The 27577-nt window shown below is 34.9% G+C and overlaps 1 protein-coding gene and 1 non-coding gene across 4 annotated transcripts in view; both read right to left on the reverse strand.

Annotated features, from left to right (window-relative positions):
- EPHA3 (EPH receptor A3) overlaps window positions 1–27577 on the reverse strand; it is a 322548-nt gene that overhangs the window by 256390 nt on the left and 38581 nt on the right. The gene's annotated exons all lie outside the window — the stretch shown is intronic.
- LOC121156956 lies at window positions 21222–21410 on the reverse strand. The gene has a single exon (XR_005883945.1). It is a non-coding gene; the product is annotated as a U2 spliceosomal RNA (small nuclear RNA).

The raw sequence follows: 27577 nt of genomic DNA on the forward strand, positions 1-27577 counted from the left end.
AAACTATCAGCATATTTCTGCCTCATCTTCTAAAAAACACACTCTGATATTTTTTAACTCCATAGCCATATTTTCCATACAGCACAAACTACACCACTAGCAATTATACATTCCCAAACTGATCTTTTACAGATGTCTGGGAAACCCAACAAAAGAATGCTCAGAATGGAGACATGATTGGGACAGTCAAGTCCTTCCACAGTGTGTGCTTGCTATAGAAATAAAAGGTACTATTAGCCAATATTTATTTTTCAGTAAAAGAAGGGGGAAAAAGACAGATTGAAGTGATGACAGTTAAAAGGATAGGTGAAAGGAGAGAAAGGGGAGATACATGTGTATACAGCCAGTCAGTTGATACAGAAAAACAATAGTGAAATAGAGCTAAGTGTCACATATGGATGAAAAGTTAAGAAGCATCATTTGTCAACTGGTCCCTATAATTTCCAGTATAGCATTAATAGTCTACATGAAGTAAATCACTAATCTTCCCAGCAAATCTTGAAGACATTAACACTTTTCTAAGGGGTCATGATCTAAAGAGCTGAACTGGTGTGCTTGCACTTCATATAATTGGATATGATGTTGAGTCCTTGCTCCAATCCTGAGTCCAGCTTCCTGCTAATCTGTATCATGGGAGGCAGTAAGTGAGAGCTCAAATACCTGGGCCTCTGCAATTTACATGGGAAAGCCAGAGTCAGTTACCTGCGTTCTTGCAGGCCTGGTATGGCCTGGTTACTATGGACATTTGGAGATGATGCATTTGTATATAACTCTTTGTGCTTTTAAATAAATAAAAATAAGCTACTGTAAAATGTTTTGAATATTTCAAAATAAAATTGTTAAAATTTTGGAGCAAATTATTTTCATCATTCTTTATGTCATTCAGATGGGGTAGCCAGTTTTGGTATTGAATATTTTCTAAGGACAACCTCTAAAGCTTACTTATGGATCCCTTATAGCACTAAACATTTAGCAACTCAAATAGACTTAAAGCTTCACAGTCTTAAACTGCATGTTCACTTGTTTTTCTATTTATTTCTATCAACTTCTGAGCTTGTTACTAATTATCCACAAAGTAAAGCATGTGAAGATAAATCTGTTTCAAGTATTTTTATCAGTACACAAACACTGAAATGATTATTCTACTATACAAGGAAACTTCAATAGAAATCAATAATGCACTATATGGCATTATGTCTTAATTGAGTACATATTCACCCAATGGGATGGTAAACTCAGCAATTCTTCTGTGTGCTACCAAACATTCACTACAATTGATGAACAAAACACATACCTATGAAATGCACATAAATTAATTAAAATTCTAAAAACAATGTATTACGATATAAATTATAAACAGGAAAATAAGGGAATTAGAGGCATTTAATAAAGCTAGGATTTTACATCAAACACAAATTGCCTAGCTACAATAAAAATCTGTTTACATTGAGCTAAGAACAACTACAAATTATCAAAGCAAATTTTACTTATTTGTTAAAGAATATGGAAAATGTTCTGTTTAAAGAGGTTAATATTTCACTTGGTTTATCATCAACGTAAAATAAAGTTTTATGTTGTCAGCAAAAATAAAACAAAACAAAATTGAATTTTATATTGTCAAGAAAAATAATTTTTTAACTCTTTGGAATTTATCTTAGTTTTTGCTATATAAGGAAGGCTGCACGAATTACACAAACTGAAGTTGCTGAAATATTTCCATTTGCATTTCAAGTACCAAAAAATGTTTTTCTTTCATATAAGTTACTGCTTTGCCATCTCAGAGTTTCATGAAAATATGCCTTTTTTTTTTCTTTAAAAAAGAATGACAGGAAAATAAATGACAAAGTTGGAGTCAAGGAATCTTGGAAAAAGTTCAATTGTTTTATCAGCTGCACCACAAGACAAGCAAATCTTAACCTTGCCTGGCTTGATAACGCTAATAAACCCCTGGTTTTCATACTCTGCATTTTGCACATATGAGAAAATCTCCAGTTTAGCATGCTGATTACTCTAAAATAAGCACAATGTCAAAACAGCATCTGACACAACGCATCATAAATCTGTGGCTTGCTAAGCCACATTACTGTCACATGTCAGTCAGTAAATATACACACCATAAATGGGAGAGGATGGTCTCATCTTCCTCTTTATGGAATTTAGTATACACAAACTTGAAAACCAAGAGAAACTAGCCTCTAAAGCTGTTTCTGTGATAAGAGAAAACTCAATCAGGAAAAATTTGAAGAGTATTTAGGATAATACCTAAACATTGCCACATTGACACGTGATCTACCTAAGATATTGGAAGTATGCAAAATGAAAGCAATGGCTTTAACAGAAATCATTTTGGAATGTATGGGTATTTTAATTTAAATGGTATACTATGCATTTGTAGATTTTTAAGTAAGAAAATATTCATTCTATTCCAGAAAAACATGCACATAAAATAATAGGCTTACCAAGCAACTTCAAACAAACATCACACTGTTCTGTCATAGCTTTCTGATCTTTGATAACAGGAATTGATCTGAATATACAAACTTTCCTTGAGCTATGTTTCTGCATATTCAGACATTTAAATTGCTTAGTCTCTGCATCTCAGACTATTTAAAAAAAGAAAAACTGCTCTCAGTGAGACACTGATTTCATGCTGTGACAGGCTCAAAAATGAAAACAACTACACACATGAGAGGGTTTTTCTCCAAACCGCAGCTCTAAGCACAAATGACCCCATGCTGGGAACACAGTATCTACAAGTGTGAGTGTGTCTGACTTTGTAACGTGTGTGTGGCTATGTGTTACAAGGAAAAAAAGTGCTAGACAAGGATTTCATTGTCTAAAATTTTTTAAGAATCTTTCTCTTTTTTTTTTTTAGTTAGACTTTAAAAATCTTGCCAACATTTGAATATCATGCTTAGCCTTGGCTTAAAAGTTGCCTTTAAGACAGTTAAACACACACAGTTCTCTATTCTGCCCTGCCAGTGACCTCAATCCAAAAAGAAAAAAAAAAAAAAAACTTAGGCAAGATTCGAACTTTATACTTTTGCATTTCCTTTTAACTAGTCTGGACCAAACAGTATTAGGAGGCTCAATTTGTCTCAACTATTTCTATCTTCTTAGATTATAAAAGAAATAAACTTGATCACCATAATTCTCAAAGACCCCATTCTTTTGTCTGATTTCCATGATAAGCCTGTCTTACCCAATCTCCATGTTATAACCAAGTGAAAATCAGATACTGAGAGTTCCAGAATCAGTATTACAGCAGGCAAGACCCTAACAAGAGAGATAATAATTAATCTGAAATAAATTCTTGTATAATTTCCCGGCATACATTTTTCACAAAATTTGAAAACTCACATGAAACACTTCAATGTAACAAGGAAAGATAAATGGCATTTCTGAAATCATTGGTCAGGTATAAAAAGGAGGAAAGCTAAAATTTAACATGAAATGTTAATGTTACATTTTGCACCTTTAGAGTTTAGAAAAACATCTTACATTACTAACTTATGGCAATATTCTTTGTTTCAGTAAGTAGAAATTAAGGTATTCAAAGTACTTTAAAAGTTGAGGTTCCAATAAAATCTTTCTTAAAAATACTAAGACTTCATTTAATAAATTCTATCACTTAAAAAAACATAATACTTATAACAGAAAAGTCCTTGTGTTACTTTTTGCAATGCAAAGAAAATGCGAGTTCAAAATTGAACAGATAAGGTATCATCTGTAGTAATAAACAATAAATTATCAGGAGTCGTAATCCCCTAAGGTCTAAGAGTTCAGGCCAGGAATTTCTTTCAAAATAATCTGTGTCTCTTTGCAATACTCTGAGTCCACAGACTTCCACTGGGATTCCTTCTTTAACTATAAATGGACAAAACTACAGGTTCTCTAGTAGCATTCCTATGTCTATTAGACCCATCTTTCTACAAATGGAACAAAAACTAGCACCAAGATGAAACACATCCTATTTATAGTTGTAATAACATAATACTGAAGTATGCACATATATATTCATGTTTATATAAATGCAAAGCACACACATATGTGACATGTCTTTTGGTAATAGTTTTCATAATACTTCTCACACTGAATGAGCACCAGAGCATCTGGAAGGAACTTAATGAAATAATAATTTGATTCAATAATTTACTACCATCCACAAACAAAAAGAAATCGCAATGTTAAAGTTCTAAATGAAAACATAAAATTAGTGAATAGCTATAATACTATATATTTTATATTATAAGGATGTATTACTTCTGTTTATATACAAAATATATCCAAGCCTTTGGGATTATCATTCGATATTTTAATTTTAGGAAAATAGGTATTTCTTTAGATGATAATTAGACTAGATTTTTATCTGTGTTTGTAAATCTATAAGTGGAATTGATATTTTAATCAGTGGATAACTCCTTCGTGAGTAGCTATACAGACAGAATGAGTAAAGGAAAAAGACAGAAAAAGAAATCAGTAACATCAGTAAGCAATGAACAAAAGTGAAATGCATGGGAAGTGTATTCAAAACCACAGATGAAATTATCCGCAGGAACTGTATGTGCTGCTTGATAAAACAGTGCATTGAGTTAGCAGACCATAATGTGAACCAACAACCTGAAGCTCTGCTGTGGTTTTCTGTTTTGTTGTGTAGTTTTTACAATTTTAGCAATTTGAATAACTTTTAAATGACCTTTGTGGCAAACTTGTTAATTGAAAGAAAAAAAAATTTAAATCTAAAAAAGGAGAAAACTGACCCTCTGCACCTGTAGTGTACTGTGAACCTATGTCAGACTTTGAAGTTGTTTACTGGAATTTTACCAAAGGGAGAGAGAGCATCAACTCAGAAGAAAGAAGGCAGATGTGGGAGCGATAAATCTTTTTATTGTTAGAGTTCCAAATGTAGACAGGCAGTCCAAAGCATCAGTCTTGCGGTCACTCCTGGAAACCCCCCAGAGATTTCAACACTCAGTTGTCAGTGAACACCAAGGCAGGCACAGCCCCCAGACAAGTGTGTTTTACAGATTTGGTGTATAGAATTCCTGGCAGGTAGCTGACCAGCATTCTGCAAATACTTAGAGCTGAAAGTGTTTGTTAAAATCTGCAAGCAAAAAAAAAATTACTCATAAAATAATTAGGGAAAATCCAAGTGATTATTAGAAATATTAGAATACACACATGTGCATACCACACTTAATTAATACAATTAGCTCTATGTTATATTTAACAGATGCATGCTTTGATTCTGCAAATTAATGTATTTTGACCATTATGTAGGAAAAAAACATGTTTGTATATGTGTGGTCTGTGTATGATATGAGCCTTAAATGTGTGTTTTTGTGTATTTGTTGCTTGCATGGATATCGGAAACACTAAGAAAAACATCTGTATGGGTTCATTTTAATTTCCATAAGAAACTGAAATTGTATAGTTTGAAAGTCATTTCTAGAGTGTTGCTTTCCTCTCCATTATCCCATAATTTATTCTCAATATATTTCAAGCAATTTACACAACAAATGTGAGCACTGACAAGCATTTTATTATATATTTATTCATATACTGTAGTTATATAATTTTGTAACACTGTCATTCAAGCAATAATTAAGGAAACTAATGTTTGTCAAATATTTTACAAGACATCATTGTATGTAACTGTGAGACATAAATTATTACTTTAATTCTTCAAATGAAATTTTTTGCAAATTAGAAAAACCAAGTAGCACAAGAATAAACATTTATTTTTAATACTAACACTGCTAATCTTTCCATTGTGGCATGAATCTTATGTAGTATTTTGATCACCAAAAAAATAAGAAACAAAAAAAAAATCTCAGGAATAGAATGAGATATGGTTTTGCATCACAATATTGAATATCTCTTGCAAATACCTTGGATCTTGCACAGAAATCAAGGGAAGCAGCAAGAAAGAGAAATAAAAACTTGGAAAACATAATGTTCTTAACTTCATTGTATGTATGTATGTGTTAATTTTTATTGGGAAGTCAGACTTATATAGTGCAGAACACATAGAGAGACAGATCTTGTTTCCACTAGTTCACTGCCAGGTGGCTGCAAAGGCCAGAGCTGAGCTGATCTGAACTGAAGCCAGGAGCCAAGAACCAGGATCTTACACCAGGTCTCTCACCTGGCTACCGGGTCTCAAGGCTTTGGGGTACCCTCTAGTGTTTTGCCTAGGCCACAAACAGGGAGCTGGATGGGAAGTGGAGTAGATAGGACATTAAGTCAGGCCCCATATCAGATCCTGGTTGTTGCAAGGTGAGGATTAGCCACTAGGCCACTGCGCTGAGTCATGTCTTTCATTTTTTAAAAACTGTTAATGACAAAATATGAATCGTTTATAATAGAATCAAAAACTAACTTTTGGGCCCAGCACAGTGGCCTAGTGGCTAAAATTTTTGCCTTGGACATGCCAAAATCCAGACCCGGAAGAAGCTCCTGGCTCCTGGCTTTGGATCTGCTCAGCTCCGGCTGTTGCAGTCACTTGGAGAGTGAATCATCAGATGGAAGATCTTCCTCTGTATCTCTCTTCCTCTCCGTATATCTGACTTTACAATAGAAATAAATAAATCTTTTTAGAAATAAAACTAACTTTTAGAAAGCAATTTATAATTTTAGGAAAATAATTATCTTGTACATTTAACCATGTAATCATTTTGGTGACTAACACTTAGGATTAGAGATATACAAAGTACCTAAGATGAAACTAAGATTCTACTAATTTAGTCAATTTTTTCCAAATTAATTACTCTAATCATCAAAATAAACCTTTATATACCAAAATTTTTATGTGAATCAATTCCTGTTGTTTAGTCATTAAAAACATTGTCCTTGAATAAACAACTTGTGATTTGTATACCTGTAAGCCATAACATTAAATCAACAGTTTAAAGTTGAGTATTGTTTATACTGGGAAAAGGTTATATTTGGTATAAAATATGCCATAAAATATTGACACATTTCCAACTTCAAGTGGTTTCCATTTTTCCTGGAGCAAATTGCACTGTAAACACCAATCATTTTTACAACACTTTAAATCATCAAATGCTGACACTCATGACCCAATTTGTTTAAACATTATTTTGGATTGCATTAAATAAAACGGGTCTATTTTCAAAGACAACATACTACTGCCAACTACAACCAATGAATGTTTATTTCCTCAGGTGAAAGTGTCAGGGTCAAACAAAAAATGCTATCACTTCCCTTCCTCCTCCCCCAAACTATTGTCATCACACTTTCAAAATTATGGTCTAGGAAATGTTAGTAGTGTGTATCTCTTTAGAAATGTGAAAGGACAAAAACTAAAACTAGTTTGTAAAATGCTTCATGTACTTTTTCCTTTGTAAATGATAGTCTCATCAGATTTACTCAGCTTGGTTTGAATGTTAAAATTTCAGGACCAGATAATCACAATCACTTATTCAAAAATGAATTGATTTGTATAAGTTCTTTGCAAACCTCCTTACTTAAAAAAAAAAAAAACTATCACTTGTATAGGTATTGTGTTCCCATATAATATTTTGAAGTTTTGTTTATTTATTTGAAAGTCTGAGGGACAAAGAGACTGAATTAAAGAGATAGCCACACATCCACTGGCTTGCACGCTGGAACAGGCTGAAGTAAATAGCAGGAAACAAACCTGGCTTTCCCTCATGGGGGGCAAGGACCTAATCACTTGAGCTCTTAACTGCTGAATCTCAGAGTCTAAATCAACTGATCATTGGAACAAAAAGCAGAGACTGGATCTGAAGGCAGAGAATCTGAGATGTGGGTGTCCCAAATGATAGCTTGGCAGTGAATTCAAATGCCCACTCCTCATACTGTAATATTTGCTTTATAAATTAATCCAAGGCTTAGTAAAACAAGGAATAACTTATCAGAAAGATGTGTGCTTCTAAACCTTGGTTCTAATTTGCATTTCTATGTTGAATGGTAATAATTAGTTCTGATTTAAATTCAAGACAGATATTCCTTTAAAATCTACCAGACTTCCTGGAATATAGTGTAAATATTCTCCCTGATTTGAATCTGTATGTAATTTCCCTACCTAAACTGATACGTAAATCACATAGGTGCACCTACTCTTTAAAAATGGATGTAAAAACAGAACTAATGTCACCAGAGTTGATAAACTTCTTGTATAATAGCTTGAAGTAATTGCATTTCCTTAACAAAAACAATGATGAAATACTCAACATGACCACACTCAGCTGTTTGCCTTGATCAGGTCTATTTGGGTTACTCAGTAGTTATAAAGACTTTAGCATTTCTGGAGAAAGATACTATACTCATTTTATTACTAAGGAAAGTTATGAACCATGTAGATGTCCCAGACTTAGCAGAAACCTAACACTCCTTGATAGTTAGGTGCACCTTTCACCAACGTGCAAAGTTTTGAGTACTGATGAATTAAAAACATAAACTGAAATTCAAACTTGTACAATAACAGTTTAGGTCAAGGGCCATTTTTCTTACATGGGATCGGGGCTCAGAAATCACTAGTCCAAAGTGTGATGCTTGGTCTGTTGAGTTCTTTGAACTAAAGGAGAATGAAAGGCTTCAAAGGCAACCTCAGAAGCAATCTGTTTCTATGATCTTCTCATTCTCACACTTATTTTTCTATAAAAAGGAAATTTATCCCCCATCCTCAAGGTGGGTCTTAGAAACTAGAGCTGCTTTTCCCCCAAAACAAGATCAAAACATCAGAAAAGGCACCATCTCTCTCCCTTCTCCCTTGAGAACTCTTTTTGCAGAGGAGTCTCTGAAGGGCGGAAGGAATAGTATGAACACTCCGATGAGTTTCCACCCCTGCCTGCTTTACCCTTTCATGCAGCTGCCTATTCCTCCTTTCACTAACTGTAAACACTTGCAGCTTTCCCTAGATCTTTCAGTACCTATATCTGACTCAGCACAGGAATATTTGGATTAAATAAATTAGTTATGCTTTTGTCTTGTTATCACTAGTTATAGAAATACGGGCCAAAGCTGTTATGATGGGGGAGGAATACTATCACAGTTTTGAATACTTCTGAATGAACTTTCCTTGTTGAATCTGCAGTCAACCATATCACCTTAAAGCACACACCTCCAAGACATGTGTGATAAGACAAAAGTATACATCTCTTCCACGAGATTGCCAGTGTTCAGTTTTGTTTATGAGTAAGTCTATAATTTATTGAGCACCGATAGGAAAAACCAGCCAATGCTTGAGGCAATCACCTTTTTCTTTGCTTAAAATGTGAATGTTATTTTAATACACCCTGTTGTTTTGATTCACAATGTAATTGTTATAGCCTTATGTCTTAAAAATTGCCTAGGATTTACGTATCTTAGGTTCTGCCTGAATAAGATTCATATTAACACACTACTGATAAGATCAATATAACTAAGCTGGCCGAAATTAAGCAGAGACAGTTCTAATGATTATATTTTGAATATACATCCAGCAATGCAAACAAAAGGATGACAAAATCTAATTTTGTAATCTCAATATTAATGATAATTGATGCATCTAACAGTAAGCATAGACACATAATTTCACTTCCACTTATTTTCTTAATTTTCTTTAGAATATTAAACTTTGCTTCAGTTGAAAAATCACAAGATATAAAATGATAAAACAAGACTATTTTCTTGATTGGCTTGACAGGTTACAAAACGCTGTGAGAATTGAAAAAAAATACATCACTTATACTTATCATGTGTGACATATCAAATGTGTTTCTGATTTTTGCATTTTTCTGAATTAATTTAATCTATAAAATGTATTTGCTATGAATTCTTTTATTTGCAAAAACACCAGAAAATACAAATTTGGTTGATCCAACAATACATGCAACCCTTGCTCCATCCATAGCCAGAGTTCTCATAAGCTAGTTGAATAAAAAACAGAAATAATTGAAGACTATAAAAATACTCATCTCATTTTCAGTAGTATAAACCTTTATAGGTTTTGAATATTCTCTGCTTCTTATAAAATCTTAAGCTAGTTATTATAGCTTTCATTCACTAAGAGTATTTTAATTTGTGAAAATTTAATCAAACCGATAAATTGATTTACAATCCCAACATCAGGTCACTAACATTAAATAACCGGATAGCTCACCCTAATATTTCATTAAGTTTTCTTCGATTTTCAATAAAAACAAGATAGTATGGTACTTTTTTTTATCTACCTCACCCATGTGTTTATGTAGTGACTGATGTCTTATTTTTATTAACAATATGGAATGGGTCATCTTTCCGAGTGAGGTATTAATGGTACTTGATACTCTTTTTACTCTTTTTGTTTCATGTAAAATGAATCAAGTGGTAGGAAATACGCTTTTTCTTCCAGAGACCTTTCTTATCCCCCAATAATTTTGCTCACATTTTATGTTAATAGTTCCCAATGGATCCCCTTGAATTGAGTGACCAATGGAAAGGTTAGTTGGAGTAAGAGAAAGCATCGCAACTAATTAATATGTCAGAGGAGTGCAGCCCCAGCAAAAAGAGTTAATGAAGCTTGCTAAGGACACATGTGGGTCTTTTGTAAGGCAGGCCTGACTGTTCAGCCTAGTTAGGTGAAATTTTCTGTCAGTTACTGGCCAGTTGGGCACCACCTGGCTGCCTGGGCCTGTCTTTCCCTGTCCCAACAGCCCTCTTCCCAGATCTCAAAAGCAAGCTGCTGCAGCTAAATATCTAGTAACCTCTGACAAGGTCTGGACACACAATGGGCTCCTGACAAGTGAATGAAGGGCCAGGGTGACACTTTGAATGGGGAAGATTTTCCCCATTCAAACCCATGATGTTCACAACGCCACCAAAAAAGAAAAGGCCCATCCTTGGTGTCAGGCCATTAACATTTATAACAATATGCTAATAACCTTCTAGATTACTTTCAGTTTTCAAGGATATTTAAATACATGAATTGATGGGTTAAAGACTGGTGGGGTGGAGGATGGTGGGGGGGCGGGGAAGAAGGGGCATTTGGTTAGTGAGGAGGAAGAAACAAAAAGGAAAGCAAAAGGGAGAAATTGCATACTATCTCACAGAAAACTACATTTTAGCTGTCCACCCAAACAGAGGCCTTCTGTCTACTGAAAAATTACATTCAGGCTTACACAATGCCCTGTAAGAAATGTTACCAATGAGAGGCACATGTCTATGAGACATTCATTTACACATGACAGCTGTACTCAGAGGTGGCCATATATTCAAAGTAGTTTTAAGTCAGGCCAGGAACCTAGATTGTGATGTTTAGGTGTTGTCTTTTGTTTAAAGGCCTTCTTGGGAAGAATCTCCATTGTACTCCAGACGACACTTGACCATTTGGCTTGATAAAATATGTTTTTATTAGGAGAGGAGAAATTCTATCAAAAAGAAAATAAACATGGTGTTTGAAAATAGCTTTGAAGTTGCACCATGCAGTACTTTAAAATTTAGTAATAGTGAATACATTTCAGAAGTTGTTTTCTTCTAAATTATATTGTTCATCATTTTTCTTAAAATGAAGCAAATGTGAGTTGGAGTTTATATTGGTATATCCCACCATAGTCATTCAACATAATCTTCAAGATTAAGTACCAATGCATGTTATCATAAGAAAGAAAAACTACCATATTCATTGCCACTTAGTTATAGTGTACATAAAAATCTAAATAGGGACAACCCTTGGCGCTAAAAGTGGTAACATGTCAGGTTGAAGAACTATTTTTTCCATTTATTTCAACATGGGTCTACTCTAAGCATATTGGATCTTCCTAGCTCCTAGTAAAAAGAGGCATCATAGTGGTTATTAAAAGTCTTGAAAGAAAAGTATTACCACAGAGAGTAAGTCTCTCAGAGAACTGTTCACTTTATCTTAGAGTACACACTGATTCCTTCGTAATGTATGTTTAGAGACAACACTCATGGAGATGACCCATGAAAACTGAAAACGTGCATGACTTGGGGGATAATTTGCAGGAACCCATACAAACATGCCTACATGTGATTCAAAGCAAAACTGCATTTTTGAGGGCTGAGCTGAGCAAATCTATCAGAATATAGTTCTTCCCTTTGTGCCCTATTAATTATGTAAAGATGGTCAAAAAAAAAAAAAGAAAAAAATGAGAAAAACATACAGTTCTTGAAAAACAGTTACATGGCCACCATTTGGTTTTCATGGTACTGACTTCATGACACACCAAAACATACTTACTTTCAGATACCCTGATTATAAGCAAACTACTGAACTCAATTCAGCAATGTGAACAAAAATAACATTAAGATGCCTGCACGTATTACCTTATAATACATAAAGATGTTTCAAAGAAATTATCTTTTCATTTCATTCTTTATCAGATTTTGCTCTTGTACAACAGCTTGAAGAAACTAATCCTCTATGATAATTGGTATTTAAGTTTGAATATGGATAATTTATACTTAGGTTTCAGAGTCCATCCTGTCAGGAGTGACTCCAATATTGGCCATGAAGGATTCCACCATTTTGGACTGTGTACTGTTTTACGTATCTGCTTCCCCTACGTTGACTTTCTCAAGTTTGGTGCCCTTCAGGTTTGAATTTTGTTGTTTGCCAATCGGCTGTAACTTTGGGATCCTGTTCCCACCGGTCTGCTGTAATCTCACGGCGCCACACCTGACAACCGCACCCACCAATCCTTTGCGGCCACTCTCCCTAATCCCCGCCCACCTACCAATCCCCTGCGGCTCTGACGATCCTATCCACCAATGTCTCACAGCCGCCCTCCCACCCACTTCCTCTTCCTCCTCTCTCCCCTGTGTGCGGTGCTGCCCACTGCCCTTCCGGTCATTTCCCAGGCCATGCTCTTGTCCTTCTTAGCGCTGCCCCCTTATACACCCCTTCAGCCCCACCCTGCCACCATGGCAGGATATGTTTCCCTTTTTGTTCCGTCCCTTCGACTCCCGCTCCTGTTCTTTCCTTTTGGATGAAAGAACCTCGGCTGGTATTTTGGCCTTAAGGGAGGCAAACTTAAAAGAAGACTTAGCTGTAGGAAATCGGCTGCATGTAAGGACTTGTTGGAGCCTAAGCGCCAGCAGATACGACTGTTTACTCTATGGCTGTCTCTTCTGCAAAGAGGGCTGTCATAGAAGACATCAGGTTATAGATCATCACTTCCTCTGCTGCATGTTCCATCCACAATGTGTTCATTTCCATGTGCCATAAAGAGCCCCGCTGCCTGAGCCCAGCACGACGATAGCCTAGCGACTAAAGCTCTCACCTCACACACACTGGGATCCCATGTGGGCACCGGTTCTAATCCCGGCAGCCCTGCTTCCCATCCAGCTCCCTGCCTGTGGCCTGGGAAAGCAGTCAAAGACAGCCCAAAGCCTGGGGACCCTGCACCCGTGTGGGAGACCAGGAAGAGGCTCTGGGCTCCCTGCTTCGGAATGGTTCAGCTCTGGCCGTTACACCCACTTGCGGGGTGAATTAGCAGGTAGATCTTACTCTCTGTCTTTCCTCTTTGTAAATCTGACTTTCCAATACAAAATAAATCCTAAAAATAAATAAATAAATGAATAAATAATTAATTAAATAAAATAGCCCCACTGCCAGGTGACTGCTCTTCCACATCTAACATGAAAAATACCAGGTAAGGTATCCTGTAAGCTTTGACTGATGGAATCCAATTGAGCAAAATATGAAGAAAAGAAACCAGAAAACCATGCCATAAACTAAGCTAAATGTCCCGTTTAAATTTTGGTAATTTTAGTGCTATGGTTTTTTTTTTCTTTCTTTCCTTTATTATTTTTTTTCAATATTAAAATCCATTGACGCTCAGAGCCACAATTTCAATCTCTATTGAAACCAGTAACATTATGGAGTGCCCTCATTGACAAAGCACTTCGAGTAAACTAGACTCAATGTCACTATTTCTATTATCAGGAAATCTGAATCAAAACCAATATGATACCATGCTGATAGTTCAACTGAATATCTGCTACATTTGGAATTCTAGTCAAAATTTTAAATGGCAGTAGAACAAAGCCAAGAGAAGTCTCTCTTTTAAGACATTGTGGTCTCGGGCCCGGCGCAGTGGCGCAAGTGGTTAAAAGTCCTCGCCTTGCACGCCCGGGATCCCATATGGGCGCTGGTTCTAAACCCGGCAGCCCCGCTTCCCTTCCAGCTCCCTGCCTGTGGCCTGGGAAAGCAGTCGAGGACAGCCCAAAGCTTTGGGAACCTGCACCCATGTGGGAGACCCGGAAGAGGCTCCTGGCTTCGGATCGGCATAGTATCGGCCCGTTGCGCTCACTTGGGGAGTGAATCATCGCATAGAAGATCTTCCTCTCTGTCTCTCCTCTCTGTATATCTGCCTTTCCAATGAAAAAAATAATAAAAATAATCTTTAAAAAAAAAAAGACATTGTGGTCTTGTAAATAATAACTTCTTGAATTCGAAGTAATAGTTTTATGGTATCTGGTAAAACAAAAAAAAATTGCATATATAATCATATACGTGCTTTAATTTTATCTGCAGTTGGGGTTAAAGCGACATGAAGGATTATTTAACAATCAAAAAATGAGTTGATATGTTTTTGTGCATATTTAATATTAAAGTGTATATAATTTATTCTACGTATAAGAATAAGCATCACTTAAGTGTCAAGGACATAATAATAATAATAATAAAGATGACACAAATCATATCTTCCATTTAAAACACAGCTGAGACTTGGTTAGTTTGTGCATGTGTAATAGTGTGTACATTTAATCACTAAAACTATACCTATCTGAAATGACATTTGTAAGAAAAACAATGCCATTTTCATTAAAACAAGGGTTTCTTAATATGTTAATCTCTAAGAACATAGAAAATAACATATACAAATGGAAAAGTAAGAAAATTCAAATAGCATAGAGTTAAAACATTTTCTGTGAATTTTTAAATTCTTATATTGCTCTGCATCTATAGAAGAACTAATTCCAGTTTTTCACTCAGGTGATATAAGTGGGCTGGACTTTTTCCAGCAAAAAAGAAAAATGTTGTCTGATCATCTCACCAAACTTCCAGCCACATATAACTGCCATCTTCACATAGAGATAACTGTCGGTGCTTATTTTATTGAACAATGTGAATATACTGTGCTTCTAAATGTATACTCAATTTAAAAAGAGCTTTCTATAATTTACAGACAATGGATTCAAAAAATTTTGGGGACTCAATTATTTTTCTACTAGGTTTAGCTTTTAATGGTACATCATAATTTTTGTATTTGAACACATGCATTCATTATTCTGCTGAAAATTGTCTTACTTATTCCCATACAAAAGAAAATGTTTTACCTAGAGTTGTAATTTAACATGTCGTTAATATTCAATGTGCTTTTTCTTCATAAAACAGATATTTACAAAAATCCCCAAATGCTCAGATGCTACATATGTATAATTATTTGAATCTATCTCAAAAACACTGCATTTTGTTTATTGGGAGAACTTTATTATCCTAAACATAGATTTGATATAAAAAAATGTACTGAAGTCTAAAATTTTTTTTCTGTAAAATTGAAGTTTAAAACAATAAGCTTAATCATTGTGATATTATATCCGGTGTATTACAATTTATTGGTCAATACCAAACATGAACACTTTCACATAAGTAAATATGGAATTTAGAAGTTTTGTAGCAAGAAATATGGGTTTTTTTTCTTACTGCTTCTTATTTATTTTTTAATCCTGGTGTCTTTAATGATTCAGAGTTTTAGACTTCAATAAGCAATGATTTAGGAATATCACAAGGAAACAGCATCTATTTTCCATCTTCTGAGATCTCATAACAAAATACCACTGTTGCCAAAGCTATCTGCTTCCTATCAAGACCTATGTTTGGCATAAGAAGTATTCAATTCATTCATCATTGTCAATGCACTAGTACACTAATTATTTCAAATTGTTTCCTCAGCCAGAGGTCTAGGACAAATCAAGCAAGCAAAAAATAGCAGGTATGAATAATTATGCATAATTTACTTCAAGGCCTGGTCCAGTCTATCATTAAAACTTTTACTTGCCACACTCTGATCTGCATTAATTGCGAACTAAAATTAGTTCAAGGTTGACTTTTCATCCAGCTCCAACCTCAAACCTTCTTCTTAGTGACTTTTTGCTTTTTGGAACACTTCAAATAAAATGTCAGTCCGAACTTTGTAAAACACACAGTCACTGAACATTTCCAAAAGTTCATGGAAAAAAAAAAATTAAACTAAAAGATGAGTTTATCTTGCTTAAAAAAAAAGAAAAGAAAGAAAGAAAAAAACAGACAATCGTGAAATCATATGTATGAAGTAACTTTTAAGTGGTTTATAGAAAATACTTATGAAAAAATTCTGTCCATGGATTTGAAATTTTTTAAATAAACATCTATTGGTTTCATTTTTCCACAGACTTTTTGAAGTATGCTTATACATACAAATATGTTAAATATAAGAATGTTAACTATAAGAAATATAGAAAAGAACATTAGAGAGATACATACTGCTCTCAATTTTTGTAATGTTTAAATGTGCTCACAGATGGTATAAATATAAGTTGTTATAAGTCAAAAGCTAGCAGATTTCTACTGTGGGAATTCTACCAGACTGTAGAAAAGTGAAAAGCTTTAACAATGTGCACATTCTCATCAGTAACACGTTGGTCCTAAGAAGATTCTTACACTTTCTAGCAGAACTTATCCTTATTGTTCAGCTTTTATTAGGAAGTCCACAGTGAACTTAAAATCACACCTTTATGTAACACATAGATTTTGCAAGATATTTGATCAGTTATAAACACAAATTTCAAACTTAACCTTTGACTGAAGGTGATAGATGTTAATTTTGATTCATTCTCCAGAATGCTGTTTCTTCCCACATGGTGTTATGTGATGGACGGTTCTTCCTATTCTTTCATCATTTCTTCTGCAGTCACCTCAGATAAATCATATTATTTACACTTGATCTTTTTATGAAAATCAGAAAAATATTAATCAAGGTGTATTATACTTAGATTGATCTGTCACTTGTTTTTCAGGTTTATAGAAGTTTTTACTCTTTTTTTCAAGTCCTTCAGGACATATATCATGCAACTGTCAACCTCCTGAGTTATTTCTGTAAAACAAAAGATGCTCCATTTCACCCCAGACACATTCTGAAGAAAAATGGGCCAGTATGCAGGAATGTTTTTCCTGGCGATGACTTGTCAGATAAATGCCCATTCCACCCCTTTCCATTGTACTGCATGCATGTTGGGTTTCGGTGCCTGAAGTTTTGTATGGTTTGTAAACAAATGAGCTCAGACACTCAACCATCCAGTACATCCTTTCGATATTATTCAGGTCAGTTTGATCACAGCATATTATATCAGACTAGATATACTGCCTGGACCCTCCTTTAAACTCAATAAAAAATATCTTGAGATTCTGATATCTCTGATGAAACACTGCACTGGAAAGTTACTACAGATGGATAGTTTCAATAAGCAAATGGAAAGAGAGAGAGAGAGGATGAGAGAGATAAGAAACCCTAGAAATGGATAAATTTGGGAAAGAAAAGGGAAAAGCTAAAAAAAAAGACTACTCAATCCTGTTTAACAGTTTTCAAATTTAAATTGCTTTTATTGATGTTGCTTGTGTTGATGTAGGCAAGGTTTTTTTCTGGAGGGGGAGGGAAGGAGGATAAATCACAGCCTTTTGATGTTACAATGATGTAAGAGTGAAAAATAAAAAAAAAATCAAACTAAAAAATTGAGATCATTTAAAGATTTACAATCACTTGATGTCTTCTTTTCCTCCTTCCTCTTACGGTGTCTTTTTTTATTTCAAGATAAATTTTCTAGAGTGACCACTTTAATTTAAATTGGTGAAACGGGGCTTGACACCATAGTCTAGTGGCTAAAGTCCTCACTTTGCATTGGCCAGGATCTCATAAGTCTGCTGGTTATAATCGCAGCAGCAACACTTTCTATTGAGCTCTCTGCTTATGGCCTGGGAAAGCACTTGAGGATAGTCCAAAGCCTTGGGACCCTGAACCCGTGTGGGAGACTTGGAAGATCTCATGGCTCCTAGCTCCTGGCTTTGGATCAGCTCAGCTCCAATTGTTACAGCTACTTGGGGAGTGAATCATTGGACGGAAGATCTTCCTCTCTGTCTCTCCTCCTCTCTGTATACTGACTTTCCAAATAAAATTAAATAAATCTTTAAAAAAAAAGACAATATATGTGGTCTGTGTGGAATGGTGATTTTGCTCTTATAACATTAAAACTTATTGGGGAAATAAAAGAAGTTGGGCTTATAACCATAATAAATTAATAACTCACACATAAAAATGATAAGGAAGAGAAGGGAGATTGATAAGGGTCCTTTGGTCAGCAGATCAGGGGAAAGTTCTCAGACATTCTAGCTAAAACTAGATTTGAATAGTATTAGGATGTAGGTCTCATGACAGAGAATGAGTCTAAAATCTGGTAGTAGAGCACTTAAATTGTTATTTTCTCATTTGTTTCTGATTAATCATTCTTTGGGCAAACTCCTTAGTCATATTGGATTTCCTTTCATCATGTATCAGACCAAGATAATAATATTGTCTATACCAAACCATTGGTTGAATGTCCCAGGGGTAAACATTGTAGAAAATGACGGAAAGGAATGGTGGCAAGAGCGGATGCTGTCGTGGGGCATGTGAGTTGAAAGTTTCACTGAAATTAAAATGAGCAATTATAACCACAACTTCAGTTGAAGTCTGAAAATATCAGAAGCCACATAATCCAATTCTAGCTACTTTTGAAAAGGAGTCTGAATTTTGTTGTGTAAAACATTTTGACTCTCCCTCCAGAATTTGAATACATAAATATTCAAGACAAGGAAAAGCAGAAAAAGAAGATACAAAAAGTGCCCTTTTTATTGCAAGTCGTAATGTTAAAAATTAAGCAGAGAATGAACATAAATTTTTCATTTTCAGTAGTTCACTTTAACTACAATAAGGAGCTGTGAAAATATAAAGCAGAAGAATACAGAATTTTAAACCACACATTAGAATAGGTAGGAAATGGTCTAGACTACTGAGGAAGCAAAGGGGTAGGAGGAATTCAATCATTTGAAATGTGCATGCAATGCTCTATACTGGCTATAAACTATTAATATGACAAATATGATTTCTTTAAAGAAAGGTTTTCTATATTGCTAAAACACATTGGGTGGGTTGTACACTATGATATTTCATTTGAATTCTGAGGGATAAACAATTTTGAGGATTAACTGAAGCAATTGGAAAATTGTCTTACTCTTAAGTAAAAGTTCTTTGTTTTCTCATCCAGCTGTCTGGGCTTTTCAATTGTAGTTAAAAAGGACACAATGTTGGAGTTTTCCCATGGATCCCATTGAGAGCGTCTGGAATATTGAATGATGATCGCTTACAACATGTCTCCTGTTTTAATCTGTTTTTTGTTTGTAATCCCTCACTGACTCAAATTAGAAGTGACAGAAAGACCATAAGGAACCTGTGCAACCTTAAAAGCTATATAACTGATTGTTACTAAAGTATGATCATTTAAGAACTCTATTTCAGTGATGTTGCACTCAGATATTTTATTTAAGCACCACTGAAGTGGTCTCTGTGTGGCTGTGTAAAAACACCTTCATTATGCATGTCCTAATTTTTATCAATATATGATATGCTTATGCGGTTTCTAAGATATTCTCCATGACAATTCTGCTGGGTGCTCTCAAGCATCATCTTACCAGCAAGTGGTCTATTAGCACTAATTTGATGCTCCTAAGAGGATAAGTGGGAAGAAAAGCATGCTTTCTTGGAACAGTATGCAGATCATTTCCTTTGCCTACTTAATGTTTTCCCATGAAAAGCATAAAAGCATCTAGAATTGTGCATTAAAACTAACAGTGGGTTCACAAAAAGAAAGAGTTGATAGGAATCAGGCTATACGGAGTATATTCAGCAACAAATCAATGGCAAAGTAAGTTGTGGATGGGAAGAGCCTGGTGACAGGTATGGAATGAAGTCTGGAAAATGTTCCTCAACAAAAATTCCCAGATGATTAAAGCAATGGAATATACTTTATACAAGTTCTTTGGATTTTTTGGTGGTGGTTGTTATTGTTGGGAAGATTGTCTAGGCTGCTTGGCATCTTCATGCATTTCTAAATTATCTTTCTCTGATCTTAATTTTTTAAAACCCTTACTGAATTAACATCATTTTTTATGCTCTTGATGCTGTTTGATATTACTTGCTATGCTAGTTTGATATTCTTTACTGTGGATATTTTCCCACTCTATATTAAGCATAATTTGTTTGAACATCTAATTCCTTCATCTCCACTTTTTCACCTGGATGAATGAACCATATCTCCTTCTATGACCTCCAATATATAATTTTCCTCTTAAAAAGTGTGACTGAATGAAACACTGTGGTTTGTCCTCTCAATGGATTTTGATTTTTTCAAGAGCATTATATTTTTCTATTCATTTCTGTCTGCAATAGAGACCTAGAAAACAAGCTGGGAGTCTCTAACTTCCCATGAAAGGAGTCCAGACACAATTGCTACCCATATCATTCCATAAATGTGAACACTAAAGAGTAAAAAAGTTACAAAAATCCTTTGTTTTTCTATCACAAGAATATAACATACTTGGCATTATAGAACAATAAAGTATGGTAAAACAATATGCTTAAGTAATCAACACCATAATACACTATACTTAAGCAATTAAAAGCAGTGAAACAACATATTCTAAGAAATCCTTGTTTTTCTCTCTTTTTTCTTTCTCTTTCTTCCTAAAAAAATTCTATTAAGGTATTATAATTAAACAAAAAAGTTAATAATAATTATAATATATTAGCATACTTTTATATATTAAAATGTAATAATTGTGTAGTTATTATATATATTCATAGTAAGTATTGGTGATTGCCTTTTTCAAGTGTTTAGGGTTATTGCTGAATGCTCACTATGTATAAAGAAATAAGCAAAGTTCTTTGTATAAAATATATTTAAGTTGTATACTAACTTTATGAAGTGTATATCATCATCAACTCTTTATATGAAGAAACCGAAGGTTATAGTAAGAAGTAGTGGAAGAATCCAATGGAATAACCACATCTCTATATCTCATGTAATAAAATCATGCTAACCTAAAGTATCCTGGTATCTGAAATTTTATTCTTCTATGTTTTAGCTTAAATAATGTTTCTGAAGTGACTTTTTTTTTTATGGGGAGGTGCATAGTTCCTGGAGGTACTACCATACCAGGTCGATACAAGGGGTGGACAGAGTAGATCCTATTCCAACTACAGAATCCAAAAATCCATTTAATTTATTGCCCTTGGTAGAGGGCATATCCGATATTAAACTGATAAGAACAGATACTACACTTGATCTTAGCCAAAAGTACAAGAAGAGATCTGAAGTGATTGTTGACATACAAAGCTGTCACTGTGAGCTGCTCTTGGAGGACTTGGTGCCCTTCAGAATGTGATGCTCTCAGCAGAGAGCGCAGAGCTTTCATCTTTCCCAGTGTTGCACAGAACACCCAGACCATAGTTAATGCCTTTCTAGAGTATATCCTTTGACGTACTATTCTGAAGGCTGTCCAATGCCTGATGTTGCTAACGTGAGAAAGACCTGGCCCACCTGGCACAATTCAATGTCATTCTGAAAGCCTTTTCCAGTTCTTGCATTTTGGGCAAAGATGCAATCCTCATCAGGTCTCATGCCCTTCTGCTTCATCTTTCTCCTACCTCTAGGTTGGATCCCAAATATCCCTAATCCTCATTCAACATGATCAACTTCTTTATAGAATCAGCCTCCAGAGGAACCCAGCACACCACAATGGAGAAAGAGGCAAACACTGGGCAAGCTAGCAACTTGCCGGCAGAAAGACAGATAAAGACACATACACTGAAGGAAGCAACATTGTATAGAATGTGCAAAGTCAGATTATAAAAACACAGACTCCCCTACTTCCCTGTTTGCTTCTATGAACAATATTGTTCATAATGTCTGAAAATGCCATTTACACTATTAATTCAGTAGTTTGTTCTTTCTTATTTAAATTCATTTGATTAGCGCATGTTCATTTGTTACTCTCACTTTTCAACTTCTAAGTGTGGTCTGCTAGGAAATTTTATTCCCCAGCAAGCCCAGTACATTCTTAATAGTCACATGGAGTCCTCCATTCAAAACAAAATGGATGTATTAGAAAGGTCTAGCGATGGAGAACTGTTACTGGACCCAGTGACGTTCAGGAGCCAGTGTCTCCAACAGTGTCTCCACTATGGATATCAAGGACCTGATTACTTTAATATCTACATTGGAAGACATCTGGATAGGAAACAAAATAGACTCGGATCTAAGCATTCTGATAATGAATGGCATGTGGGAGTGTAAGGAGTGGCTTACCCAATATGCTACCATGCCTATTCTTGCTGTCTTCTTTTTTCATTGTAATAACATTACTTCTCACACTGAACAATCTCCATTGGGATGACAATTAGTGCTCATACAGCTGTTTTCCTACTTCTGTACAAATTTCTTACCTACAATTCTAAGTGAATTACTTCAATTGGATTAAAAGTGTGTTTAAGCAGGACAGATTTTAAAGAATAAAAAAGTAGGGGCCCGGTGGCGTGGTCTAATAGCTAAAGTCCTCTCATTGAACGCCCCAGGATCCCATATGGGCACCGGTCCTAATCCCGGCAGCTCTACTTCCCATCCAGCTCCCTGTTTGTGACCTGGGAAAGCAGTCGAAGACGGCCCAAAGCCTTGGGACTCTGCACCCGTGTATGAAACCTGGAAGAAGTTCCTGGATCCTGTTTTTGGATCTGCATAGCATCGGCCGTTATGCTCACTTGGGGAGTGAATCATCAGATTGAAGATCTTTCTCACTGTCTCTCCTCCTCTCTGTGTAACTGACTTTCCAATGGAAAAAAAAAAAACTTTAAAAAAGGAATAAAAAGCAAATTAAACATTTATCAAAGATCTTGAAACTTGATAACAGTTTGCAAAGGAAAGCTGATGAGAAAATGAATGCTTTCAAGGAATGCCTCCAGACAGCAAAGTGGTAAGATTTCTGCTGAGGGAAGTGGGCTGGAATTTCTAAAATTAAAAATGCATATGTTTTGGCTCAATAGTTTCTTTTCTGTACTTCTTAACACAGATACATATGCTCAGCTGTGAAAAGATATTTGTACAAAATTATTCATTGCAGCCACAGCTTGTTATTAATAAGGAACTAATTAAATAAACCTACTCCATCCATGGTAACTACCACCATAGAAGCACAGAATCATAAGCAAGAGTGTTCTTAAGATCTTCAGAACACATTGCAAGATTTCCAAAAAAGTAAGCCATAGGATAGCACGATTAAAATCTTCCATTTCTATAAAAACAAAGACTTATATTTAAGTATTATAAACATTAGAGAATCCTTACCCACATCAAATAGGCAACTCATAAAATTCATGGTTTATGGGAGCAGAAGAGGTAATTCTGACTGGGGAAGATATATTTTTTATGATGCTTCTTCATGTAGTTTTTGAAGTTTAACAATGCACTTTTAGTACCCATTCAAAACTTTTGTTTCTGCTTTAGGTTTTTTGTTTGTTTGTTAAATTTTTAAAAAGCCAATTTTCTGAGACTGCTCGTGTGGTACAGCTGGTTAAAGCCCACACTAGCATCACATGTCTATCCCAGTTCAAGTTCTTAGTGCTGCATGTCTAATCCATCTCCCGGTTACTGCGGCTAGGGAGGCAGCTACCCCTATTACCCATTTGGGAGAACCAGATGGAGTTTTTGGCACCTGGATTCCATTGGCCATGCCTAATTGTTGTAATTATCCAGGGAGTAAAACAGTGGGTGGAAGATTTGCTCTCTCTTTCTCTCTCTTTCTTTGCCTTTCTTTTTTTTTCTTTTTTTTTTTTTTTGAAAAATTTATTTTTATTGAAAAGTCAGATTCATATGAAGAAGCAGAGAAAAATCTTCCCTCTTCTGGTTCACTCCCCAAGTGGCTGTAATGGCCAGAGCTGAGCTGAATGTAAGTCAGAAACTGAGATTCTTCTGAGTCTTCCTCACAGATGCTGGTCTCAAGGTTTTTGGCCATCCTCTGCTGTTTTCACAGGCCAAAAGCAGGGAGCTGGATGGGAAGTGGAACAGCTGGGACAAGAACTGACATCCATACAGAATCCCAATGAATGCAAGGAGAGGATTTAGCCGCTGGGCTATTGTGCCAGACCCTAAATGCCTTTCAACTAACACACATACACACACACATTATATATATATACATATATATATGTATATATGTGTATATATATAAAAGAAGTCCTAAATATATTGCAAAAACTTGCGAGATTAGAATAAATGTTTACCTCTGCAACAGCATTCCAAAATTATTGAAAGAAATGCAAAGAAAAGAAAAAAGAAAATACAAGTTAATTCAAGTTCCATTTTCTCTCACTGGTGGTATATAGTGCTGCAATTTTTCTGAATGTTTTCCTGTAATTAATTATGCATGAATATTGATAATTGTATCACCTTAAATATTGCTCATGGTGCCATCAAAAGAAATCTCTGTATATTCTCCTAACAATTTATGAGGAAAAAATCTGTACATTACTATCATTAAAAAAGAAGAAATTGCTTTTAGCAAGCTCTGCACACTATATTTCTGTTTCCCCTTGTCTTGTATAAAGTTTAAAGTCCTGTATAATTAACTTGTTATATTTGTCATACTAATTAGCATCCATTCTCCTTGCTTCATATTATAAAATTCAAATGATATGCCAGGGAACTTATAAATCTTCATAGAAATGGAATGAAAATGGTTTCGATTAACTTGTTAAATTTTCTCATATAACATACTCCCATGCTGTGTTTAATCACTTTCTCCAAAGAAAATCTAAGAAATTTGATTGTCAACATTTAAAAATGTTTTACATTTTATTTATTTACTTTTATTTTATTTGAAAAGCAGAGCCAAACGTATAAGAGATTTTCCACTTACTGTTTTAGTCTCCAAATGTAACCAACTGAAAGCTAGCAGGCCAGAGCTCAATCTGGGTGTCTCACATGGTGGCAGAGACCTGCCCATGGAGGTAATTTGGAGAATTAACCACAAATCATTCTCTGGGTGTGTGTGCGTGTGTCTCCCTTTCTCTCTCTCTCTCCCTCCCCTTTTTTCTCTGTCTCACAAATAGATAAATAAATCTTCAAATCTTTGCTTAGAAAAATGCACATCTCTATTCCCACATAAAAAGAAGACACTGAATCAACTGTTAGAGTCAGCTTGACAAAGGGTACCAGATTTTCTACCATTAGCTACACCTGCAGTGTCTTGATACGCTTAAAAAGCAGATTGCTGGACTGTGACTGTTGCTGAAGGACTACACTATTTTATAATCTAGGGGTGGATCTTGGGTTTGGGGGAATAAGAATGAGGAAGGGGTAGAGAAGGGAATAACTATACCTATAAAACTATATCATGGAACATAATATAAACTTAAAAAAAATCAAACTAAGAAAAAGATATTAAAGTGTCAAAAAATCACAGTAATTATTTGTATGTCCACGTTTCTATATCATTTTTTCTTCTGAAAAAAGAAACAGGAAAGAAGAGAGGAAGAGGAGGAAAGAGTGAGATTCCAGTGCTGTATAAAACATAGGTGGTACTTGGAGTGTTCATGAAGATTTATGTTTCTGGTTCAACACTAAATCATAAATCACCATGTGAAGCTAAATTTTTATGCTAAATATTTGTGTATGTGACAATGTAAAAATTAAAATAGTAAAACATTATGGCATTATAACAATAGTGACAATATTAGCATCCCTAAAAGTATTCATCCAATTTGGATTCTGAGGAGTGATCTTTCTCTATTGGAATACACAGCTACCCAAAGATCATTATTTATTTTCTATGGTTCCTCTTGGCAACTAGAACATGGGCTTGTTAAATATTTCTACCCATGATTTCAAAATGGGAATGAGAGACAGTGGAGAATGTATTCTTTTACCAGTGGTTTCAGCAGTTTCATCTAGGCTACACCAAAAGCCTTGTTGGTGTTGCCAAGATAAGGTGTTAGTAATTACAAGAATTTCACCAGTGAACATTTGTGGTGTTTGTTCATGGTTTTCTTGCATTCTTTACTATTTGAGTACTAGTTGGTTTCCTAGCTGAATTACGGATATTCCTACACAGAAATTCCATTCTGAATAATTAATAGGTATTGGTTTTTAATGGTTACAAAGAAGAATTGTAATTCATAAAATGAATATCTGATTGGGGGAAAAGGAATTGTGGTTTGGTGTAAAGTACTCAGGACTATAAAAATAACACAAAAATAAATCCTGAGTTTTCAGTATTCACAATAGATGTTAGGTAAATATTGGCTAAATGAGTCAGCACTAAGAATTAGCAATAAATGAACTAGACCATAAATGAATTAAGTAAAGGATGCAAATGTGATTATGGAAATGTTGATACATTTATTTATAATATGTTGTTCTCATCAGCACATATTATTTAAGCAAATGCCAAGGTAGTTACTTCCTTTCTCGTTTCCACATTATTTGGATAGGAGATTTTCTTTATTTTGAAGAAATTAAGGCAAATAACTCTACACATTTCACATGCAATGTGTTGCCAAATTTTCTCTTCTTTCAAATAGAATTTTAAATTTGGGAAACAACATAACCCGTGCTGTTTGGGAACTGATTGTTAGTGTGCCTTAACACACTGATATCTTTTGAGCTTTAGCAGTTGTTACTCATGAAAGACTATTAAAATATGTTGGCCAAACAATAAATTATAAGAAATGACCCATGTATCTTTAAAATGGGGCTCCTAATATTTGTAAAATAGGACTGTGCTTCATTGTTTTAAATTGGGGAAACGATCCATGATATGTTGTAACCTATGGACGTATTCAGCTTTAATTAAAGGCATATGTTTAACATTTGGAATGAGCCATGACCTTCTGATGTGCAACCTTTGGAATTCTTAGACAGATAAAATAAGTAATGACATATTCTTTCTCTTCTTTTAATAAGGAAAACTAAAACCAAACCAACTTCTCATGGCACCCTCAGTGAGAAGTCAGAAAAGTCACATACTTTGGAAAGCACACTCCTACTGTGAGAGCAGTTGATTTCACAAGCAGATAGTATTTTAGCAAAAAAAAAAAAAAAAACAAACACTAAAAATTGCTTAGGCATTGTTAAATCGGGCTGTTTAGGTTTAAATAATGTCTCTACAATTGAGTGGTTGCGTAGACTAGAGCTTTGGATATTGTGTTTCTTCAAACAAGGCCACTTTTTATAACTTGGACACAACTTAGGTAAGTAGATATGAACATGAACTTTCCACTTTTTTTTTTTTTGCAAATTTTCATATTTTTTGTCAAATCTACCTAAAACTACCGCCTTACCTATAGAATCTCCATATCTCCTTCCATGTTTTCTTTAATTTTAAAATTTTGTTCTCTTCAATATCACCATCTAAACACTATATATGCTAGTAGCATTGCCTATCAACTTTCTCTTCCACCTCCAACATTTTCTTTTACTTATTGTT

The sequence above is a fragment of the Ochotona curzoniae genome, unplaced genomic scaffold, assembly GCF_017591425.1.
Source record: "Ochotona curzoniae isolate NIBS_2020 unplaced genomic scaffold, NIBS_Ocur_1.0 contig_3498, whole genome shotgun sequence".
In the NCBI taxonomy this organism is placed as follows: Eukaryota; Metazoa; Chordata; class Mammalia; order Lagomorpha; family Ochotonidae; genus Ochotona; species Ochotona curzoniae.